Here is a 6,000-nt window from a genome sequence, read left to right as displayed (position 1 = left end):
CTTTCTTTGTATCACAGAGGTTGGAAGTCTGTAAACTATGTTTCTTAGAATACCCTATTATTTTTGTTTCAGTGGAAACTCTTCTAGTGAGAGGCCTTCATGTGAGATATGGAAGGCAGAGCAGAATTGTTCCAGACAGAAAAAGGAAGATATGAATGCCGATCTCAGCATGGGATTTTTTCATCTCTTCGGCAAACCCCCCTAGAAATTTCTTAAGTCACTCCTAAATGCAGCTGTGACTATTGGACAAAATTTTCCTGCAATACTGAAACTAATGGCAAAAACTAAAAAAAAGTTTCAATATTCTCTGACCATCTCTCTTTTAACACTTTGAGTGTTGTATAAACCTCTAATTTCCTGTGTTTAATATTTTCTAGATTGAAATGTAGAGTGGTTTCTTAATACTAGATATAATCCTGCTAATGCTGTTATTTTAGAAATGGTTCCAAGTAAAACATCTGCACAAGCATAAAGCTAGTATTTGCTATCAACTTAGTTAATTTTGAAGACAATGATGATTACATCATCAGACAAAAATTGGTTATAAGTTTCTATCATTTAGTTAAAATCGGCTATGTGAATTATAATGTCTATTTCACTGGAATAAAGTGTCTATATAAAGCGAGTATATGAGTCATCAAGTGGCTGCTGAAATGGAGTATTACAATAGGAGTCATGGTTCTTAGAGTTAGGGAGGACCGTCTGTTTTGTATTACACACAAAAGTCTTACATAGAAAATGGAAAGTTCAGGGCTTTACATCTGGAGCTCAAAGCAAGCCTGGAAAAACAAAGATTTGTTGTCTGCTATAATTTTTTATAAAATCATTTCTAGCCCAGGGATTGAAATATCTTACTATGACACAAATTAGATTTTTTCAGATTGCAGAATGACAACTCAATTTAGATTTATAGTCTTGCCACATCTTCTATATGGATGTTATTGCACCAATAGGGAAAGAATGCCACCTGGAAAATTTTTTAAAAGGTGCACTTTAATGGAATCAGAAAAAAATCAAGGTTCTTAAATTGCCAAGTTCTACAAAGTGTATCTTCTCAGCATGAATAACAATTTTCCTCTATATGAGGAAGCTAGAATCCCTTTTTTTAAAAGCCTCTTTAAGAACCTTAATTTGGACATTAACCTTTTTTATATGCTGATTCTAAGCAAGATATAACCATACCACCATTTTTGTATCTAGACTAAGGAAGGCTAGAGTAGATCTTGTCATATTCCAGGGTAATGAGTCCCACATCTGAATAAGCAGGAGATGATTTATATACACAGAAACCTGAAGGAAATGAATGAAAATGGCTTCAAGATTAGATAGGAAAAAAATGGTAAGCCAAATGTACTTACCAAACATGCTAGGTTTAATACTTCAATTCACAAATCTGAGATTAACTCTAACAGTTTGCATAGCTGGTAACTTATTCTTGATTCAACAGTGGCCTACATTAAATAAAGCCTGAATGCCAGAACTTTCTTGGTAAAATATAGAAATAGAAATTTGACAAGTTAGAAAGATAGAAATTTTGGAACAGATTTTTCTCTATTTAAGTTCTGTATTAATATGTAATATTTGTACATATTTATGGTATATACACATAAAATGTGTAATGATCAAATCAGGCTATTTAGGATATTCATCACCTTGTAAGAGTTGTCATTTCTTTGTATTGGGAACATTTCAAACCTTCTCTTCAGCTATTCTGAAATATATAATAACATTGTTGTTAACTATATTCACCCTGCTGTGAGATTGAACCATAGAAGTTATTTTTTTCTATTTCATTGGATGTTTGTAGCCATTAACCAGCTGCTTTTCTCATCCATCTGCCAACACACCATACCTTTCCCAATGTCTGATAACCATATATCTACTCTCTACCTCTATGAGATCAATTCTTTTATGTCCCACCTATGAGTGAGAATATGCAGTATTTGTCTTTCTGTACCTCTCTTATTTTGCTTAACCTAATGCCCTCCAGTTTCATCTATGTTGTTGCAAATAACACAATTTTAAGCCTCTATATGGCTGGACAGTATTTCATTGTGTATTTTACTACATTTTCTTTATCTTTCATTCCATATTTGACACTCAGTTTGATTTCATATCTTGGTTATTGTGAATTCTTGTCTGACTCTCTTGCTCTCCTCCCTATTATAAATCTTTGTCTCTAAGAAGTCGTTGGGTGATACCATCTTCATCAAGAAATGAAAAAGTCCATTGGTAAGACTGATGCTAATTGGCCGGACGTGGTGGCTCAAGCCTGTAATCCCAGCACTTTGGGAGGCCGAGACGGGCAGTTCACAAGGTTAGGAGATCAAGACCATCCTGGCTAACACGGTGAAACCCCGTCTCTACTAAAAAAAAACAAAAAAACCAGCCGGGCGAGGTGGCGGGCGCCTGTAGTCCCAGCTACTCGGGAGGCTGAGGCAGGAGAATGGCGTAAACCCAGGAGGTGGAGCTTGCAGTGAGCTGATACTCCGTCTAAAAAAAAAAAAAAAAAAAAAAAAAAGACTGATGCTAACATGCTTAGACAACTCTACAGCTGAAATCTTTTATAGCCTGGAAGAAGCTATCATTAAAATGAGTCTTGATGAGGATGATAAGATCTCAGAGTAGTCAAATGACTCTCCCTAAACACCTAGGACATAGTTAATGTGGCAATCAAAAGGTCAACAGAGCCTAAATAATAGTAAGAATACCTAACCAGTAGAGATCATGATGTTCCAAGGACCAAAATATATTATCGGTTTGCTAAGATCTTAATGGATAGTTATAATTTAAAAGAAACAAAACAGATTAAAAACAGGCCAAGCACTTCAGGTCTGTTGTATTGTCTACTTTCCCTGCCATAGAAGATCACCATTTCCCAGTGATGTCCCAAACCTAATTCACAGCCTTAGAGTCCCTTGAACTCTGAAACTCAAATAAAAATATGTACTGTCATTTTTTCCTACTCTTCTTTTCAAAAGGGACTTTCAGTTTATGATCATTGTGAATAAATACTATGAAAAGGGAAATACTTTGTTTTAAGGAATTACTGGATACTATCTCTTAGGTGACATTAATTTTGGGGCTCCAATTACCACTAAGTTTTGCAAACAAAAATGCTCAGATCAATAAATGCAAGCTTGAAGACCTGTTAGTTCCCTCACCTCAGATTGTGACCTTTATTGGAAAGGTCACAATCACATCAAAGGTCAATTCACATCAAGATCCACCTACACATCCTTCATATTGTAAAGGGTTGTTTGGGTAAATATTTTGGGGGAAGAAAAGACATATTAGTTTATCCAATCAGATTTTTTAAAAAACTTACATTCAGATAAAATATGAAAAGATAGGAGGAGAAAAGGAGAGAAGACTAAAACAATTGGAATAGTAAAATAAATCGGTCAAAACAAATGGATCTGAAAACAGAAAAACTGAAAAATTTTCTGAAAAAAAAAGTAATTTAACAAAATAGATCACAGAAGAAATGACCTTTTGAGAATTATTTTCAAAAATGAAGAAAGAAAGTTGGAAAGAGTCTCTCAAAATAATAAATAAAACAGATCAAGCATAAACCATTTTCTAGGATTCTCCTATAAAAGAAGAGCTCATTTAAATGCGATTTGAACTGTTCTAAGAAGAGGAAGTAAAATAACTCACTTTTTAAAGTGAGTTCTGTTCTAAGAAGAGGAAGTACCTGTTCTAAGAAGAGGAAGTAAAATAACTCACTTTTTAAAGGCAAGTATATTTTCAAAATTAAAACCTGACAAACATTACCCAAACAAACGGAATTACAGACAAGCTTGATTATGAATACTATAGTGACCTCCCAAAAAATATTTGTACCAGAAAATGTGAGTGTGACCTTATTTGAACAAAGAGCCTTTGCAGATGTAATGTAAGTCAAGGATTTTGAGATGAGATTCCTTGGATTAACCAGGTGGCCTTTAAATTCTTATAAGAATGAGAAGGCGAGAAAGAAAAAAGGACATTTGAGACAGAGGAGAAGACTCCATGAAGAGAGAGGCAGAGATAAGAGTTAAGCAGCTATCCTCCAGGGAACATCTGGGACCAACAGAACCTGGAAAAGGCAACTAACAGAATCTCTCCTAGATTCATTCTCTGGATGGAGTGTGACCAAGCCAACAACTTGATTTCAGATTTCTTGCCTCCAAAACTGTAAAAAACATATTTCTGTTGCTGTAAGTCACTCACTTTGTGGCAGTTTAGTATGGCCAACTTAGGCAAGTAATAAAAATATCGATGAACATATTTTAAGTAAAATATTAACAGCAGAATTCATCAGTGATTTAAAGGATAATTCATCATAACTAAGCAGTGATTGTTATATTAATACTGGGGATTTTTTTATCTTTAAGGAAAAGATATAAAAAGAGTAATAAGAAACATGTATGTAGTATTTCCTGTGTACCTCTCTCTGTTCCAAGCAGTTTACAGCTAATCATCATAATGACCTTATGAAATAGATTGATACCATTTTAATTTTACAAAAGAAGACTAGAAGAACCTAAAGTAAAGCAAAGTTAAGTTGTTTTTTAAAGATAGTGTAGCATAGTGAAATTGGATTGTGAATACAAGTGTCTAGCTCCAAATTTCATGTATTTTAACACTATGATATGATCATCTCCATGGATGCTAAAATGGGGACTGATAGAAGGCAATAATCAGTCTTGCTTAAAACTCTTAATTTATTAATATTAGATATATAGTTATTTATCATTAGAAAATGTACAAATGTTAAACTGTAAATCAGAATAGTGCTTAAAATAGAAATATCAGATTCATTTCCATTACAGTCAGAAGTAAACAAGGACAGCCACTATTCCTAATATGAACATATTATCATTATACTGCATGTGCTAAAAAAAAAATGAGGTAGGATAAAGGTTAAAAATGTGAACTATAAAACTGTTAATATATATGTAATTTTTTCATGTATTTAAAATATGAATATTTTACAACAGGAGATATTTCTGTCTAATACTTGTTTTTATCCTCACCCTTACCAGATAATGTTGCAAGAATATAACACATTGCAGAGTGCTTGCATTATTTTCATTGCAAGAGTGAGATGAGACATGAACACAGTTTTACAGCTTAAGTATGACTAAATAGCTCATATAATGTAAAGAAGATTATGCTTTTCAGGCCCTTTGCCTTGTTGCCAAGGAAATGGAACCCCCTCATCATGTCAGTAAAATTGTAGCTAAAATAGCCACATGATAATGAGTAAAGAACAATTAGGGTTAGAAACAATAGATGGTTTAATTCCAACTTAGGGAACAAGAACTGGGGAAGCATGAGGTATTCATGTAGCAGAATAAAAGATTAAATTAAAAGAAAATGATACATTTTGGACAAATGAATTAAATAAAAGAAGAAAAGGAAGTCATTAATTTCTATGTTAAATAAAAGGGACTTTATTGAGCCAGAATGCTCTGGCATTTTGTGGGTTTTATAAACCTATCATAGAACCCTATCTACTTTTATTGTGTTAAGTAGACAAAAGCAAGTGCACGTGGTGCATGTTGCCTCACTTACCCTGAGTGGTAACAGTACTGTATGAATAAAATCTCTAAAGCAAACAAAGGGGATGAGAAGAATGTGTTACCAGCTCACAACTTGACTGAGTCCTCCACATACATGCAGACCTCTTCTCATTAGTTGCTTACCTACTGATCATTAGGAAGTAAAAGAGCACATGTCACCGTCACCAATTCTCAGCCGGAAAGTTAGTTCAGACCTTAGTTTAGACCATACTTATAAGATGTGATCCCTTGTAGTAGTTTACTCCAGACAGGTAATTTTGCGAGGTTGCTAGATTGTGTTTTTTGTTTCCAGTTCCTCATAATTTAGTGCAGATAATCATCACTAGATTTGTTCTTTCCAAGATAAGGACTTAATATTTTTATAATAGCCCAGATTATTTTATTTCTTCATAGCTAAAATGCAAAGGTTTAAAAAATCATTTTATCTGTC

The sequence above is a fragment of the Macaca thibetana genome, chromosome 5, assembly GCF_024542745.1.
Source record: "Macaca thibetana thibetana isolate TM-01 chromosome 5, ASM2454274v1, whole genome shotgun sequence".
NCBI lineage: Eukaryota > Metazoa > Chordata > Mammalia > Primates > Cercopithecidae > Macaca > Macaca thibetana.
This window is presented reverse-complemented; position numbering follows the sequence as displayed.